Raw genomic sequence first — 19264 nt, 5'->3', positions numbered from 1 at the left:
AAAAATTCATTCCAAGGGTCAGATACTCTAGGTTCACCACTGGATATACTCCAGAGAAATGAGCGTAAATGTCCACCAAAGACAAGAATGTTCAGAGCAACTTTATTCACAAAAATGTCACACCGTAGATAACTCAAATGCCCATCCATCACTCAGGGAATAGATAAACAAGTTGCGGATTATTCACACAATGGAATACTGTGCAGAAATAAAAACTCAGTAACTACTGACACATGCAGTCAACCTGGATGGCTCTCACAAACAAATGAAAGAAGTCAGGAGCCAGAGTACGTGCTCTACGACTCCATTTACATACATTTTGAAGACAGGCAAAGATTTTTTAAGGTTTTATCTAAATTCCTGTTAGCACACAGTGCGAGTGATGCGACAGTTCCCCTACATCACCCCATGCTCATCACGACAAGTGCCCTCTGTAGTTCCCATCCCGTTTCCCCCATCCCCCACCCCCTCCCCTCACGTAACTGGCAGTTTGTTCTCTATAGTTAAGAATCTGTTTCTTGGTTTACCGTTCTCTCTTTTTTGTTCCCCTTTGCTCATTTGTTTTGTTCCTTAAATTCCACATATGAGTGAAATCAAATGGTATATGTCTTTCTCTGACTGACTTATTTTGCCTAGCATAACACTCTAGCTCCACCCATGTTGTTGCAAATGGCAAGATTTCATTCTTTTTATGGCTGAATAAAAAATATATATATAATATTCCACATTATACACACACACACACGCACACATATATCATATCTTCTTTATCCATTCATCTATTGATGGATATTTGGGCTGCTTCCAGAATTTGGCTATTGTAAATAATGCACACACACACACACACACACGCACACACGCATGCATATATCCCTTCGAATTAGTATTTTTGTAGATACCCAGTAGGGTGATTGCTGGGTCATAGGGTAGTTCTATTTTTAATGTTTTGAGGAACCTCCATACTGTTTTCCAGAGTGGCTGCACCAGTTTGCATTCCCACCAACAGTGCACGAGGGTTCCCCTTTCTCCACATCCACGCCAACACCTGTTGTTTGTGGTGGTGTTGATTTTAGCTATTCTGACAGGTGTGAAGTGACCTCTCAGTGTGGTTTTGATTTGCATTTCCCTGATGATGAGTGATGTTGAGCATCTTTTCATGTGTCTGTTGGTCATCCACATGTCTTCTTTGGAGAAATGTCTGTTCATGTCTTCTGCCCATTTTTTAAAAAAAAAGTTTATCTTTGAGAGAGAGAGAGTGTGCATGCATGAGCAGGCAGGGAAGGGGGAGAGAGAGAGGGAGACAGAGAACCTCAAGCGTGCCCATTTTTTAATTGAATTATTCATTTTGGGGGTGTTGAGTTTCATAAGTTCTTTATGTATTTTGGATATTAACCCTTGATCAGGTATGTCATTTGCAAATATCTTCTCCCATTCTGTATGTTGCCTTTTAGTTTTGTCAATTGTTTCCTTTGCTGTGTAAAGACAGGCAAATTTCATTGATGGTGAAAAATGTCAGGGGAATGGTTATGTTGGCGAGGGGGAGGCAGTTATGGATTGGGGGTGGTGAGTACTCGGATGTACATAATTCTAAAAAGTTATCAGGCTTTACATTTAGGATTAATATATTTCACTGTACGTAAATTATTCCTCAATACGGAAGAAAAAAAATGTAAGCTCCAAAGGGCAGAGATTTTTGTCTGGCTCAACTCTATCCTCAGAGGTTAGAGCAGGGCCAGCATATGGTAGCACACAGGAAGTACTGAATGAATGAATGAACTTGAGATTGCTCTTAGCACACCAGCATGTAAGTCTCACAAGGTGACGTTTATGGATCTGTCTCCCTAGTTGGTTTCTGGCCTTGGGGATCTGGGACCTGGTGGAGGGGCCATGAGCAGTGAGGCTGGTCTGTGCCTGGGGTTGGGACAGTTTGAAGACCTGGGTACATTCCTCTACCCCCAACTCCCTTTAGGGGAGATTAAGGTGGGCTGGTCTCTGGAGCTGCAGAGCATTCAGGATGCACTCAAGGACTTTGAGATGGGCCATCAGTGATAATAGAATCAAGGAAGGAGAGAAATAAAGGCCCCAAAGTCTTTCACGTTCCCCAACCTTAGATCATACTGTAGACACTGCTTCAGCCCAGGGTCCCGCTGTCTGTCTGGCTCGGGTGGGAGGTCTGCCCCGGGGCAACTCTCCCAGATATTTTTGCATCCTTCTCCATGGCGGATGCTCCATTCTGATTGCCTCCAGCAGCTTCCCTGCCAATCTCTCTCTCTCTCTCCTATTTTGAGTAGAATTTATTACAATCTTATTTCTTTTTTTTAATGTTTTGTTAATTTTTTGAGAGAGAGAGAGAGTACGAGCAGAGGAGGGGGCAGAGAGAGAGGGAGACACAGAACCTGAAGCAGGCTCCAGGCTCCGAGCTGTCAGCACAGAGCCCGATGCGGGGCTCAAACTCACAAGCCGCGAGATCATGGCCTGAGCCGAAGTCGGACGCTTACCCGACTGAACCACCCAGGCGCCCCTGCAATTTTATTTCTTATCACACAACCATGCATATTTATTTGTTCTCCTTTCTTTAAACAGTTCAATGGGTCTCTTTCCTCTCTCTTGCTCCAAACCTCTTATCCCGATCTCCAGCTGCCATGTCTGGAGTCGCTTTCAAAGGTGACTCATCCTGAAACCAACCTCCCCTATACCTGTGTTCCCATGAAACACCTTTCAAAACCAAGAGAAACATGGGGAGGGCAGTGGCTTTATCCACAAGGGCTAATAACCCCCGATTGGGTCTTCTAACAGCTTATAATCCGAACATGGCAGGTGGATCGGCGTGCCCAGGAGGGGCCCTTGGCAGAAGTGAGAGCAGTGAGAAAGATCTCTGAACACCTTCCTGCTCCCTCCCATCTCGGCTTAATGTGGCTCCAGGAGCTGAGCAGTGACAGAGACCTACCTAATCACATCTGTCCAGCACATGAAGAGCTGTTTGCCAACAGAGCGAGAAGACAAGATTTTAATCTTCATTTTTTAAATCCTTAGGGATAAAGCAAATGACCCTGGATTAAAAGCAGCAGGAAGGATCTGGGCTCCAAATCAGGAAGAATTGCCAAACCGGCAGTGAGAACGCGGAACTTGGGCATGACCCGGCAGGAGCGGTGGACAGGCCCCTACTGGGAAGTCCTGAGCACAAAGGCAATTCCTGAGTCAGCTGGATTTATGGGCCGAGGCGGAGCCTAACCCTGGAGGGATGGCCTACCACCGTTGCCGGGCCAGGTGAGATATATTGCCAGGGAGTCGGTGGCAGGAAGCGTCTAGGGAGTCTGTCCCCACCAAGGAGGGCTTCTGGGCAGGGCTGGTCCTGTGGAGGCCGGTTAGGAAACTGAAGCAACAACAGATTTGCCCAGGAGGGTTGACTCTTGTCCATTTTCTTTCCTGACCAGCTCCTCTGAATCTGTCAGGATTCAGCACAGGTATTACCTGCTCCAGACAGCTCTCCCTCAGGGCTCTGAGCACAAGGCACCCTGGACCCAGCTGTTTCCCTCTCCAGACCGCAGATCCCTTGAGGGGCAACAGTGGGTGATTCATCATCGTGTCTCTCTGGCCTGACAGGGGCTCAGAGATGTGGAGGGAAAGAGGAAGGAATGGAGGGAAAGACAATGGGAGGAGGGAGAGAGGAAGGAAGAGAGAGGTAGGGAAGTAGGAGTGAGAAGGAAGGATGGAGGGGGTAGTGGAAGAAGGAGAAAGGAAGGGAAGAGGGTAGGAGGCAGGGACTTCTGTGCCCAGAACTTACACAGGTACCCAAAGCTCACCCCTGCTCCATAGACAGTTGTTCGTCCATAGCAACAATCCCCCAGGCTTCCCGGAAGCTGGGACCGGGGCTGCTCCGAGGTCCCTCCCTGCACCCCCAGGCCCAGCCCAGGGAGAGGGGCCCCCCAAGCCGGTGGTTGCTGAGCGTCAGAGCTGGGGCTTGCGATGGCACAGGTTACAATGGGGTTTATGGGTGAGGGCGGCCCAGCTCTGGGGGCCGAGGGAGAGTTCAGTGGTGGTGATTGCTATTAGATCTGGTTCTTGTTCATTTGAAAAAAAATTGTTTTTAATGTTTATTTATTTTTGAGAGAAAGAGCACGAGTCAGGGAAGGGCAGAGAGAGAGGGAGTCACAGAATCTGAAGCAGGCTCCAGGCTCTGCTCTGTCAGCACGGAGCCCGACACGGGGCTTGAACTCACGAACCGCGAGATCACGACCTGAGCAGAGCTCGGACGCTTAACTGACTGAGCCACCCAGGCGCCCCAAGCCCTTGTTCATTTCTACTTGATTCACGTAATTTCCGAGCTGTATTCTTACAGGGAAATGTGCTTTCACTTAATTTAATGTTTTCATAAGGTGACAATAGCAGTCTTGTTCTTTCTGAATATAAAGGAAAGAAAGCACATTATGGCAAATAGAAACAAAGGAAAGAATACAAACATGACCTGAAATCCCAGAGATAACTGTTGTCAACATTTCGTTGCACATCATTCTAGAATGTATATGTATATGTGCGTGTGTGTGTGTGTGTGTGTGTGTGTGTTAACATGTTTCAATATAGAAAATATTTTTGGAAACAAACAAAACCCGCCCCCCAGTTTTTTACTGTTAAAAAACAACTTTGGGGAAGGTGCAACAGCCCTCACAGTGTCATTTTTAAAACACACAGACACTGGGTGGCTCAGTCTGTTGAGTGTCCGACTCTTGATCTTGGTTCAGGTCATGGTCTCATGGTTGCTGAGTTCAAGCCCTGCATTGGGCTTCTGCACTGACAGCAGAGAGCAGGATGTGGGGCTTGAACGCACAAACCGCGAGATCATGACCTGAGCTGAAGTCGGACGCTCAATGGACTGAGTCACCCAGGAGCCCCAAAATATAATTTTTATTTTTATTTTTTTCCCAAAATATAATTTTCAATTAAAAAAATTTTTTAATGTTTATTTACTTCTGAGAGAGAGAGAGAGAGAGAGCGAGTGCAGGAGGGGCCAAGACAGAGGGAGACAGAATCTGAAGCATGTTCCAGGCTCTGAGGTGTCATCACAGAGCCTGACGTGGGGCTCAAATTCACAAAGTGAACTGTGAGATCATGACCTGAGCCAAAGTTGGATGCCTCACCTACTGAGCCACCCGGGTGCTAGGGATCCCTTACTGTTCAGGCACCGAGGGAGGCTCTGGAGGGGAGAAGGAGCAGTGAACAGGACCCACCCACTTCTTCCCCTCCTGACAGGCTTCGTGGAGAAGCAAAGGAGACGCTCACGCCTTCAGTAAGGAGGGCACACGGGGTCCCTAAGAGCTAGCCTTCTCCCCGCTTCTGTGGTCCTGAGCAGCCGCTGTGGGTAAGCAGTTCCTGGGTGCTGGTTCCGTGCGGCGCACGCCCGGAAAATGGGAAGATGCTTCTCGCAGACAGACCAACTTGTTGGAATCCCCTGCCTCGTCCAGAGTCACCCGGCCCTCCCTGTGCTACTCCGCACAGCACACACCTGCCCCCCACACCGGTCAGGCACACGGTGTTTGTACTCCCGTTCTGGAACTCAGGCAAGTTTCACAGTTGTTTTCAGGAGGCTGGAAAAGAGCTTAAAGGTCACCTTGTCTAACCGACCTGGTCTGCTGAGGATGGAATCTTCTCTCTGATCCCCCACACCTCAGGGGACACCTTAGGTGGCAAGAAGAATTTTCTCTCTCAATGTGGCCCACTTATTCTGTAGGAGGCCACTACTCACTGATTCGTTCCATCAAATGGTGTGTATTAAGTGCTATGTACTCAGTGCTTCCTATGCACTAAGAAATAAGCCAGTGAGGGGGGTGCCTGGGTGGCTCAGTCGGTGAAGCGTCCGACTTCGGCTCAGGTCATGATCTCACGGTGTGTGAGTTCGAGCCCCACGTCAGGCTCTGTGCTGACGGCTCAGAGCCTGGAGCCTGCTTCGGATTCTGTCTCTGTCTCTCTGCCCCTCCCCTACTCACTCTCTCTCTCTGTCTCTCTCTCAAATATAAAAAATAAAACATAGAAAAAAAAAAAAAGGAATCAGTGAGTAAAACACAAAAATCTCTGCTCTTCCGAATCTTACCTTCTAATGATACGGGTTGGGGAGGACAAATGTTAAACAAAGTAGACAAATTATAAAGTGCTAGAGAGTAATACACACTAGAGCAAAAAAAAGGGAAAAAGGGGGGGGGGAATATGCAGGAATGGCGATTGTCACTAATATTAAAACATTAGTGTTATTATGTGTTAACTAATACATGTTAACTAATAAGTGAGTTTTAGCAGGGTCACGGGATGCAAGGTCAATAAACAAAACTCAAATTTATTTCTATATATTAGCAATAAACAAGAGGAAATTGAAAAAAATTGAAAACATCATTTACAGTAGCAACAGAAAACATGAAATACTTCGGTAGAAATCTAACAAAATATGTGCAAGATATGTGTGCCGAAAACTACAACGCATTGGTGAAAGAAACCAAAGAAAGCCCAAAACACGGGGAGATAGACCATGTTCGTGTTTTGGAATCTGGGCTTAATAAAATTCTCCCCGCATGGATCTGTAGATTCAATGCAATTGTGCCAAAAATTCCATCAGCATTTTTTTTTTGTAGAAACTGACAAGCCGATCTTTTTTTTTAAAAAAAGGGAGCTATAGGTTTTTTTTTCTAAGTTTATTTATTTATTTTGAGAGAGAGAGACAGAGAGTGCAAGTGGGGGAGGGGCAGAGAGAGAGGGAGAGAGAGAATCCCAAGCAGGCTGTGCACTGTCAGCCCAGAGCCCCCGGCCGCGGGGGCTCGAACTCATAAACTGAGATCATGACCTGACTAAAATCAAGAGTCAGACGCTTAACTGACTGAGGCACCCAGGCTCGTCCCCTGACAAGCTCATTTTAAAGTTTATTTGGAAAGGCAGTGGAACTAGAATAGCAAAAGAATTACAAATAACAAGTCACTCCTAAGAAGAGTGTTGAGAGTGGAGGTGAGGACTGAGAAGTAAGAGAGGGGAGGTCCGCGGGAGGAAGACTTTCACTGTGTGCCTTTAATACTTTTCCAGTGAATGTGCTGCCTGTTCAAACATGAAACATATAATAATATTAAAAAAAAAATAGAAGTTCTTGGGGGTGCCTGGGTGGCTCAGTCGGTTAAGCATCCAACTTTGGCTCAGATCGTGATCTCATGGTTTGTGAGTTCAAGCCCTGCATCGGGGTCTGTGCTGACAGCTCAGAGCCTGGAGCCTGCTTTGGATTCTGTGTCTCCCTCTTTTTCTGCCCCTCCCCTGCTCATGCTCTGTCTCTTTCTCCTCAAAAATAAACATTAAAAAAGCGGCTCTAGCAGACTCAAACTCTACAACATGGAGCTTTGATTCAGTGGGTATGACCTAGAGGGAAGCACCAGAAATCAGAGTTCTACTGGGCTTGGCAGGGCACTTACCCTCTGCTAGGCAGGGACCGTAAAATGGGGCCTCTGTTTATGCATACACAGCTCCGGGTGGGTTAGGGAGGTCACCTGCGGAGCACCCTGAAAATCTCTGGGAAGACCAGACCCTCAAGGCTGCTTGGTCCTCCAGCCCCTCACTGGGTGTGGAGAGTGAGAACGAGTTCTCATGGTCTCTTTAGTCATAAGGCTACAGAGAAGCTTTCCCGGTGGGCAAGTGGGTGGCATTCAGATGTCATGCTAGAATGATCATGTGTCCCATTTGCCCAGGGCAGTCCTGTTTACACCTGCTGTCCTGGTGTAATTATTAATAATGCCCCCTCTCACTCTGTTTTGGGTGATAGCTAGGGTCACCCTAGCGATAGTTCAGGTTTGATCCCCAGAACGAAAGGAAGACGATTCTAAAAGGGCACTGGTCCAGGAGTCAGGAACACAAACTTTTGTCCTGCTGCTGACAAACTGGGGACCTTGGCACGTTTTCTCTGGCTGAATTGAAGAGTTTGGATCAGACAGCCCCCTTTTAGCTGGGCAGTTCATGCACGGGAGGTGTGGGTCACAGGGCGGGGGGAGGGGGGTCTGATTCAAGACCTTTCTGAACCCAGACCTAATACAAATAAGTAAAAAACAAACAAACAATAATGAAATGAGCCCTCGTCTCAGTTGTCAGGGAAAAGGTTGGACACCTGGGGGACATGGTAAAACCTGGAAGGGACTTTGTGAAGTGTCCCGGAAGAAAGTCTTTCCTGGAGGTTGGACAGGACTTGGTAGGGGGCGAGAGGAAGGGAAGAGAAGGGAAAGAAAAAGAGATTTAGGGGGAGGTTACAGTGCCATAGGATCGGAGAGGGGATGGGAGCGCTTCAGGCTGTAGGTCCTAAAGGTATCAGTCTGTAGGGAGGTGACACTTCTGAGTGCCACCTGGACAGAGTGATGCCTTTGGGCTACTATCTACACGGCTCCATCCCGTGGGGGCCCATATGCAGCGTGTGAAGAAAGATTTCGAAAACTTCTCTCCCACCTATGACTTAAATTGGCTGAGCCTACTTGCTCCCGCTTTGGGGTGGGTCCCCAGGGTCACACCCAAAGGAAACACCATCTTACTTAGAATGTCTTTTTATGCATTTCCTGGAGGCTTTTCTGGACTCGGGATAGGAACAGCAGAAGAGAAATCGTCTCCCCCAGTGTCAGCCAAAACCCTCCTTACCCATCTCTACCCCTCCCTAGACACCCTCTTCTTGGGACAGCTTGACCTCATTTGGATCTCATTCCCTGTAAACTCCAAAGTGGTGGTTCTCAAAGCACGGTTCCCAGACCAGCGGCATCAGCCTCACCTGTAAGCTTGTGGGCACCTGGGTGGCTCAGTCAGTTGAGCATCTGACTCTGGGTTTCAGCTTGGGTCATGATCTCACGGTTCATGGCATCAGGCTCTGTGCTGATGGCATGGAGCCTGCTTGGGATTCTCTCTTTCCCTCGCTCTCCCCTACTTGCACCCTCTCTCTCTCTCAAAATAAATAAACATTAAAAAGAGAAATGCAAATTATTGGGCCCTGTGGTATCCAGAATCCTGGCTCACATTATTGTTATTTTTTTTAACGTTTATTTATTTTTGAGACAGAGAGAGACAGAGCATGAATGGGGGGAGGGTCAGAGAGAGAGGGAGACACAGAATCCGAACAGGCTCCAGGCTGTCAGCACAGAGCCCGACGCAGGGCTCGAACTCACGGACCGCGAGATCACGACCTGAGCCGAAGTCGGACGCTTAACTGACTGAGCCACCCAGGCGCCCCTATTGTTATTTTTTTAAAGGGTTCAAATACAATTTATTGTCAAGTTAGCTAACATGCAGTGTGTAGAGTGTGCCCTTGGCTTCGGCGGCCCCCCCATTCTTAATCCCCAGAGTCTGTGAAAATGTTACTTCACGTGGGCTCTCATGCTGATTGAATTAAGGATCTTGACCTGGGGAGATTATCCTGGGTAATTTGAGTGGGCCCAGGACAGTCAAGAGGTTCATTGTAAGTGAAATGGGGAGGCAGGTGTGCTGGGGTCAGGGCGGGAGATGTGATAATGGAGGGCAGGAGGGTGGAGGGAGAGGCCGCAAGCCCAGGAAGGCAGGTGGGCTCCAGAAGCTGGGACAGGTGACGGAGCCGGCCTCCTTCAGAGCCTCCGGAGGGAATGCAGCCCGGTCGGCCCCTTGATTTCAGCCCACCAAGACCCATTTCGAACTCCTGACCTCCAGCACTGTAAGGTAACAGATTTGTGCTGTGTAAGCCATTAAGTTTGTGGTGATTTGCTAAAGCCGCAAGAGGATGGACCTGGAGAGCATTAGGCTTAGAGAAATAAGTCAGAGAAATGGTAGCTATACCTGCAGGGAGCACGGCAAAATGTGGGGAGTGATTCACTATGTTGTACACTGGAAACTAACATTGTGTGTCTACCTCATTTAAAACAATGCAGCAATCGGAGACTCACGCAGGCTCCATCCCAGACCTGCTGAGTCAGAAACTGCAGGTTGTGTGTTATAAGTTCTTCCAGGGATGCAGAGGTGGGCTCCAGTCTGAGGGCCAGTGCTCCCAAACAATGGTTCTTGGCTTTCATGGCACAGCTGACTTCCCTGGGGAGTCTCTTTAAAAAACAAACAAAAAACCCACGAATACCCAGGTCAACCCCCAGAAGTTCTGATTAATTGCTCTGGAGTAGGGCTCAGGCACCCCACTTTCAAGACCTCTGTCTCTGATTCTGGTCCCAGGCCAAAGTTGAGCCCTGGGATTCTTGTCCCCTCTGCCTGCTTCGGCCTCTGCTCCCTCCTGGCCCCTGGGTATTGGTTTTCTCTTCCCCTGCTCTGGGCTGAACAGTCTGTGAGACTTCATCCTGAGACACAGGCTTGCCAGAATTCCTAATTAAAGAAAAAATATGTATATTATATATACATATATAATGTATTATAATTATTATAATGTATTATATATATATATACATACACACCTGTCACAAACTCACTAAGCCGTGCAGGGCACAGATTTAGTCACACTCCTAGAAGGAAAAGATCTTGGAGAAGTGTCTGGTCCAGCCACATTCTTCCCAGTTGAGGAAATTGGGGCCCAGAAAGACGACGTGACTAGTCCAAGGTTATACAATGAGCGAGGTTCAAAGCGTGGAACAAAATTCTAGTTTGAGGCCCGCTATCCTTTCCCTTCTTCACATCATGGTCCCCTGACATGGAAACTAGAGGACTCCGGAAAGGAAAGGAGCTGGCTCTTTAAAACCATCCCCCATTTCCAGGCAGAAGGGAGCCTGTGTAGTGAGCAAGCCAAACCCTCTGGAGGTGACCTTGGCTTGGGGGGCAAGGCAGGAGAGATTCTGATGGCCCAAGATAAGGGAGATCTGAGGGGGAGGAGAGGCAGCCAGCTGAGACTAACGCCTAAGGAACAGCTAGCCTGTTCCCAGCCACCTACAGGGTGGGCACTGGGGGTTGGGATGGAGGAAGACGAGAGAGGGTGGAGGGGAGGAGGGAGCATGGGGCAAGGGCCTGCAAATAAATAGTCCCCTGCCCATTGCAGGGGCCCCGGGCTAACAGGGGGCAGGACACCACCCTGAGGCTACAAAATGGTAAGTCTGGGAGGGGCAACAGCTTGCTGTATGTAAAATCACAGGCAGTATTTGGAATCACACACATGGGGATTCAAATCCTGAATCTGCCAATGTTTTTTGTTTTTTTAATGTTTATTTATTCACTTTGTTTTTTTATTTTTTTTTTTTACATTTATTTATTTTTGAGGGACAGAAAGAGACAGAGCATGAGCAGGGGAGGGGCAGAGAGAGAGGGAGACACAGAATCTGAAGCAGGCTCCAGGCTCCGAGCTGTCAGCACAGAGCCCGACGCGGGGCTTGAACCCACAAACTACAAGATCATGACCTGAGTGGAAGTCGGAGGCTTAAGCGACTGAGCCACCCAGGCACCCCTATTTATTCACTTTGAAAGAGGTAGAGAGAGAGAGAGAGAGAGAGAGAGCATGAGTAGGGGAGGGGTAGAGTGAGAGGGAGACAGAGAATCCCAAACAGGCTCCGCACTGTCAGCACAGAGTCCGATGCGGGGCTGAAACTCACAAACCATCAGATTATGACCTGAGCTGGAACCAAGAGTCAGGTGCTTAACCGACTGAGCCACCCAGGTGCCCCTGCCAACACTTTTTTTTTTAATGTGTTTTTGAGTTTATTTATTTTTATTTTGAGACAGAGAGTGTGTGAGCAGGGGAGGAGCAGAGAGAGAATCCCAAACAGGCTCTGCTCTGTCAGCTCGGAGCCCGACATGGGGCTCGAGATTGCATGAGCCGTGAGATCATGACCTGAGCAGAGATCAAGAGTTGGACACTTAACTGACTGAGCCACCCAGGTGCCTCTGCCAGGACTTAAAAAAAATTTTTTTTAATGTTTATTTATTATTGAGAGACAGAAACAGCATGAACATGAGAAGGGCAGAGAGAGAGGAAGACACAGAATCCAAAGCAGGCTCCAGGCTCTGAGAGGTCAGCACAGAGCCCAACGCGGGGCTCGAACCCACAAACAGCGAGATCATGACCTGAGGCGAAGTCAGACACGTAACCGACTGAGCCACCCAGGCGCCAGCACTTTCAACCACATGACCTGGGCCTCTCTGAGCCAGTTTGCCTTCCTGCGAAATGGGGCTAACAATCCCTGGCCCTTGTGAGGATTTTGAGAGAATCAGGATCAGAGAGGTTAAGCCAATTTCCCATAGTCACACAGCGGATGTGTGGTGGGGGTGGGACCCACCCCAGAGCCTCCCTCTTAACCACACTACACTAGCCTACATGCTCAAGCATGCCAATCTGTGCCGTTCAGCATGGGACTCAGGATCTAGTGCCCTTCCCCCGTCCTCCACAAGTCATGAAAGTTGCCAAGATCACTGTGTGAGCAGAGAGGGCAGTGGGGGTGGGTGGGGGGGCGTTGGGGAGGAAGGAGGCCCCGGTTAGGACTGAAACTGAAGGCTCCTCCGGTCTATTGGAGTCAGACTTAAGCTGATTTCAAGCAAATGAGGAAGGGCAATGTTTCTCGGGCACCTGGTTGCAGCTGCAAAGTCTTGCCTGCCGTACGCCCTTTATCTTATTTAACTCTCAGAGGAACCGTGTCTCCATTTCACTCATGAAGAAGGTGAAGCTCCTCGAAATTCAGAGATTCATTCAAAGTCACAGAGCTGGGAAGTGACAGAGGCAGGCATTCAATCCCAAGTTCAGCCTCCTAACTGACAACTGTCTGGACTTTTCCACATCCCTGGAGCCTTGCGAGTGGCCACTGCACAAGCATGGGGTGAAAAGGCTGGAAGGGACCAGATAATGGGGGGAGGGCAGAGACAGCTTCTGGGTGAAGGTGGCCTTCGAGCCAAGTTTTCGGGGATAAGTAGAAAGGAGCTTGGCAGAAAAGGGCCGGGAAGAGAGTATCAGGCGTGGAGACCCAGAGATGAGAAACAGCAGGTTCTGTCAACAGCTAGGAGTTCAGACGGGAGAGGAACTGGCCCAGGACACGCCTTCTGTAACCGCTGGTGACCAGTCCAGCATTCCTTGGGGCCCCTCACTGGCCAAGGGCAATCACAAGGCTGCCTGGCCCCGGCTCCCTCCCCGAGCCTCCCTGAATTATACCACCGCATTCTCAACGTGCCTCTGGAACATCAATGCGTGTCCCATCACTGGGAATGCTGTGAAGACAGGGATTCTGATTTGTCAGGACTGGGACGGGGCCTGGCACTCCTCAGGCCTTTCTGTCATGACCTCAGGCAATGCTCCCGGTCCGAGGACCACACTTTGAGTGGCATCATCCAGAAAAGTATATGTTGAGCCCCTTGCCATCTGCCAGGCATCGCACAAGCTACCTTCTACACTTTTGCTAATGTACTAATCATCACAATGCTCTGAAATGGAACTTATTATTTCTACTTCCCAGGATAGAGAACAGAGGGGCCGAAAGGTGAAATATTTTATTTACAAAGTTAGTAAGTAGCAGAGCTGGGCTTTGAACTTGGGTCTGTCCAACTCTATAGCTGATGATGGGCCTCCTGGTCAGAGGGACGGCTATAGACTGACTTGTGTCCCCCCAAGACTCAAATGTTGATGTCCTAACCCTGAGTGGGGCTGCATTTGGAGTTAGGTTGAGTGGGGTCATAAGGGTGGCACCCTGATCCTATAGGACCAGTGTCCTTATAAGAGGAGACATCAGAGAGTTCTCTTTCTCTCGCTGCCACATGAGGGCATAGTGAGAAGGTGACCTTCTGCAAGTCAGAAAGGCTTGTACCAGGAACCAAACTGGCTGGCACTTTGTGGGGTTTTTGTTTTGTTTTGTTTTTAAATGCTTATTTATTTATTTTGAGAGGGTGTGTGTGTATGAGTGGAGGAGGGGCAGAAAGAGGGAGAGAGAGAATCCCAAGCAGGCTCTGTACCACCAACACAGAGTCCCACACGGGGTTCAAAGTCATGAACCGTGAGACCATGACCTGAGCAGAAATCAAAAGTCGGACACTTAACCCACTAGGCCAGCCAGGCGCCCCTGGTCAGCCCTTTGATCTTGGACTTGCAATCTCCAGAACCATGAGAAATGAATTTCTATTGTTTAACCCATTCAGCCTGTGGCATTTTGTTCTGGCAGCCCAAACAGACTAAAACAGGGGCCCAGCTGCTACCGGTCAGCCAAGGATGCCAGTTAAAAGGAATGGCTCCCCTTCCATGGAATGTGGCTCTTCCCAAACTGCATGGGACAGGAGGAGAACCAAGATGGTGGTGATTATAATGGTGATGGTGATGGTGAGGATGTTGATAATGGTGATGGCAACAATAATAACTCACACCCAAGCCAAAGCCACCTGTACCATTTGCAAAATGAAACCACAACAGAACGACGTAGCTGTCCCAACCCTCACACCCTGATTCCAAAGACGTTTCAGGAGAAGACAGGAAATGGCCCAGTAATCAGGTGCCATCCATTAATTTGCTGCATGTACTGTGATGGCTGAGTCTGCATCCTTGTGGAGTGGACACATAGCACAAACAAGCAAAGCCTGCTTCCTCAGTTAGCCAGGCCCCCTGTGCCCGTGTGTCAATGGAAAAGGCCAGTGTAGTAGATTAGATACCTGAGTGAATCTCCCAGTGAGAAACCTAAAAACTGAATGCTGAATACAATATTAAACAAAATATCCTCTTAAACGAATCACTGAATTGACACAAAACGGAGCAATCCACAGACTCCCAGACTGGAGTGAAGGAGCCCCAAAGCCAGCTGGCACGCTGAGGTTTCATGCAGGACACGGGAGACCTTGAGCTTGTGCTTTGCTGCCCCCTGGTGAGAGATGAGAAGATAAATCTTAGGGGTCCACCAGAGGATGTAGGGAAAATGTATGCACACATATGTACACAAATTTTACTGATTCAAAGATTGTATAGCACATCATTTATAAAAAAAATAATAAGGGGTGCTTGGGTGGTTCAGTCGGTTAAGCGTCCAACTTTGGCTCAGGTCATGATCTCAGGGTTCACGGGTTTGAGCCCCATGTCGGGCTTTGTGTGGACAGCTCAGAGCCTGGAGCCTGCTTCAAATTCTGTGCGTGCCTCTCTCTACTCCTCCCCTGCTCATGTTCTGTCTCTCTCTCTCTCTCTCTCTCTCTCTCTCAAAAATAAATAAACATTAAAAAAAAAAAAGACATACTAGGGCATCTAGGTGGCTCAGTCCGTTGAGCGTTTGACTTTGGCTCAGGTCATGATCTCACAGCTTGTGAGTTCGAGCCCCCTGTCGGGCTCTGTGCTGACAGCTCAGAGCCTGGAGCCTGCTTTGGATTCTGTGTCTCCCTCTCTCTCTGCCCCTAACCGACTCTCATTCTGTCTCTGTCTCTCTCAAAAATAAACATTAAAAAAAAGTTAAAAAAAAAGACATACTCTTTACTATAAATTCGACACAAACAATTGATTCACACAAAACACTTACGATGATTTGTGCTAAACCCTCATATCCATTGCCAGCCTATGGTTGTGGTTCACTCTAGATCTAACGTGAATGTTGGTGGACACTTTTCTGGTTTATGTGAAGGAGGAAGATGAAAGAAAACAAAGACATGTTGGAATTTCATTCATTAATCAACAACGTAAGCTACTTCTTTGCTAAATCAGGTTATTATTACTTTTAAGTTTGTTTATTTTGAGAGAGACAGAGATGGTGTGAGTGGGGTAGGGGCAGAGAAAGGGAGAGAGAGACAGAGAGAGAGAGGGAGAGAGAGAGAATCCCAAGCAGGCTCCACACTGTGAGCACAGAGCCCGACATGGGGCTTGAACTCATAAAACCGTGAGATCATGACCTGAGCTGAAACCAAGAACCAGATGAGCAACTGAATGAGTCATCCAGGTGCCCCAGATCATTGTTTTTGAATAGTGGAAGAATATTTCCCCAGGCTTGTGTGTGTGTGTGTGCGCGTGTGTGCTTGTGCACGCGTGTGTGCACTATTCACAGTGAAATGACCACAGGCATAACACACTTACAAGTTTAATCTGAATGCTTAACATTTTCTCAACACTTTGTCTAGACAATCGATAAAACATTAAAGCAAGGTTTGACTTGCGGCTCTTAGAACGGTGTGGGGTGCACAGTAGATATTGTCAAAATGCTGGCTATTATTTATTGTTATTTGCAGTATAAGTCACTCCATGATGTCTCCTGAGTTTCAGTGTGGCTGGCTTCTGGATTGTGGCCACATGTGTCTGGAGAACTATGTTCCTGGTTCAAGTCCCAGAGAAAGGCAGGAAGGTGGGCGGACCCAGGTGGCTAAGGACGAGTTTGGGCTGGGTGAGTGGAAAATCCAGTGGAAGTCTTCCCCTCCCTTCCACCGTGTGCTGAGAGGGACCCTGGGTGGATGGCTGGAGCCCGGGACGTGCATGGGTTTCATCTCCACAATGGCACCAACAGAGCTGAGTCACAGCACAGTGTTTAGACATGGCTGCTATACATCATTGGGCTAATTGATTTGGATGTCTCTTGCTCAATATTCTGAATTTATGGGTGCGGCTTTCTTTCCCTTTACTTCCCCCTTTTCCCCGCTCATATCTACCGCACTTGGTCTCTAGGAATCTTGGGGATCCCAGGCTCATGGGGTCCTCGGGCCAAGGTGATAACTATCCGTTGAGTTTCGCGAGCACCCGGAAAGAAGTATTCATCACAGGACACTCTTAAGTTTCAAACAGGCCCCAGGGAAACTCTGCTGGGCTGGCTTGGCAGAAGTCCAGCTCTCATTTGTATGATCTGATTAAGGAGACTGACTCCTCTGTGCCAAGAAACACGAAGTAAATTGCCAAGGTAGACAAGACACTGCTCTTTTTACAGACTTCGCCAGTGGAACAGTGATTCTCTCCCTCAGCATCTGTCCTGCTGGTGTTACCCCAGCACCCTGGGGCTTCGCGTCTCAGTAGGGGCTGACTCCCCGCACGACCGGGGCTTGGAGAAGTGGAGGACATGGGCGCAAAGGGCTCTGACTGCATCCCAGCAATGTTGTCTCCTTCGCTCTTTAGGCACAGGATGGGGAGATCAGGTGGTAAATTACTCCGAGCTCTTGGCTGCAAACAACAGACCCCGCTGTGGCGAGTGTGAACAGAAAAGGCTTTCGGGAGCCCCTGAGAATCGCTGTGAGGACGCCAGGCCAGGTTGGAGAGCTGGGACAAGGCAGAGCTGCTGTGAGGAGATGTCACTGCCATCCCGATGGAGTGTGGGCCACGTGTGGCTGCTTGCAGGGCTGTTGCTGCCTAGGGCAGTGGGGGCTTCTGACACCCTCCCCCCAAACTGGCCCTCACTTCCCAACTCGTGATCGGTGGACACCAGTCACACGTCTATGCCCCTACTGCAAAGGAAGCCGGGAAGGTACGTTTCTGGTTTCTACTTTAGGGAGACATAAACTCAAAAGGTAGAGGCATCCCCAAATAAGAAAAGTGTGTGTGGGTGGGCAAGTAGAATGATAAATGTTCACACGTAATCAGTGATCTCACATCACATGATTAAGGCATCCCACCCCCCACCCCCCCTCGGGCGCCAACCGCACTGCCTTGAGAAAGTCCCCTGGGCCCTGACCCACTGCCTGGGTCCTCAGATACTCACTCTGCACTCCTAAAGCTGGTCCTGAGTCCTTACCAGGAGCCTTCATTCTCTGTGTAACTCAGAGGTATGGCTTAATTGTTGCTCGTATGTTTGGTTGGATCTTTGGGTTTTTTTAAGTTTATTTATTTTGAGAGAGAGAGAGAGAGAGAGAGGAGAGAGAGAGAGAGAGAGAATGAGAATATATCCCAAACAGGCTCCACACTGTCAGCCAACTCTCAGTGCAGAGACGGATGCGGGGATTGAACTCAGGTACCGTGAGATCATGGCCTGAGGCGAAGCAAGAGTCGGACGCTTAACAGACTGAGCCACCCAGGCGCCCCATGGTTGGGTCTTTGTAGGCAAACACAAATGTCTTCAAGGGCCAGGCAGGTAAATTAGTGGAGGAAGTGAGCAGAGAGAAGGGCATGTGGAGGACAGAGGAACTGAAGGAGCAGTCCCTGCCCAGATGTTTCCATTTGGAAATATGGACCCAGTGGCCAGATCTCTGTGGATTTCTTTATGTGAAATACCCAGATTTGGTAATAATTGGTCAAATATTCTTGATCTGTTAAAAATTTTCATTATATTAAAAACTCCAAACATAAAGAGAAACAGAGTGATAGTATGATGAACACACACATCCAAATACACTCATCACTCAGATTTAACATTTGTCACACCACATTTTACCTACTTTTCTTCTGCTTCAGTATTTTAAAGTAACAAGATCAGAGAAGCTAATAAAATATTTTATCCTTAAACATTTCAATAGGCATCTCTTCAAAACATAGATATTTTCCAAAGTAGTAGCTACTTAACAATACCTAAGAAAATTAAAAAACACCAGGGCAACTGGGTGGCTCAGTGAGTGTCCTACTCTTGATTTTAACTCAGGTTTTGATCTTGGGGTCGTGAGTTCAAGCCCCACGTTGGGCCCCATGCTGCACACTGGGTGTCGAGCCTACTTAGAAAAGAAAAGAAAATTAACAAATACCCTGTCTTCATTCGTATTTCTTTCACTACCCCAAAGACGATGCTTTAGATGGATTGTTCAAACCAGAATCCAATAGAGGACCAAGAATTGGATTTGGTGGTTATGTGTCTTAAGTATCTTTAATCTGGAAGAGATCCCCACTGGTCTGTTCGTTTTGTTGCTTTTTTAATGTTTATTTATTTTTGAGAGAGAGAGAGAGAGAGAGAGGGAGAGTGTGGGCGGGGAGGGGCACAGAGAGGAGGAGACAGAAGATCCAAAGTGGGCTCTGAGCTGACAGCAGAGAGCCCAAGGTGGGGCTCGAACTCACAAACCATGAGATCATAACCTGAGCCAAAGTTGGACGCTTAACCGACTGAGCCACCCAGGCGCCCCTGTTTTGTTATTTTTTGTGTGTGTTTCAACTGACACTGATTTGAAGAACTCAGACCAGTGTCTTGTTGACTGTCCTACTTATCTAGATAGGTCTGGTTGTTTTCTTGTGATGTCACTTAACTTGTTCCCTTATCCTCTGTATTCCCTGCAAACTGGAAGTTAGAGCTAAAGGCTTGATTACGTCGATGTTAACGTTTTGTCAAGAATGTATCCCGGGTGATGCTGACTGCCTAATCCAGGACCTCAGAAGGCACAGGACGCTGTCCTATTAGTACAGACGTTAGATGAGAGACTGGGTTGAGATCATTCCCTGTCTTGTAACTTTGCGTTTTCTTCCTTAGATCCTCATTGC

The 19264-nt window shown here is 48.2% G+C and overlaps 1 long non-coding RNA gene across 3 annotated transcripts in view; it reads left to right on the top strand.

The window, feature by feature from the left end:
- The window catches only part of LOC128315857 (uncharacterized), a 30050-nt gene extending 12337 nt beyond the window's left edge, over nucleotides 1–17713 (top strand). Inside the window, exons 6-9 of one of the 3 annotated variants that reach the window (XR_008298964.1) lie at nucleotides 2797–3267; nucleotides 5248–5356; nucleotides 16117–16268; nucleotides 16988–17713. This is a non-coding gene — a long non-coding RNA (uncharacterized LOC128315857). Of the gene's footprint in view, nucleotides 1–2796; nucleotides 3268–5247; nucleotides 5894–16116; nucleotides 16269–16987 lie in introns of those variants that run through there. The other 2 variants (XR_008298963.1, XR_008298962.1) reach the window with 2 other exon arrangements.
- Nucleotides 17714–19264: the final 1551 nt, after the last annotated feature.

This window comes from Acinonyx jubatus, chromosome B3, assembly GCF_027475565.1.
Source record: "Acinonyx jubatus isolate Ajub_Pintada_27869175 chromosome B3, VMU_Ajub_asm_v1.0, whole genome shotgun sequence".
Classification (NCBI taxonomy): Eukaryota; Metazoa; Chordata; class Mammalia; order Carnivora; family Felidae; genus Acinonyx; species Acinonyx jubatus.
This window is presented reverse-complemented; position numbering and strand designations above follow the sequence as displayed.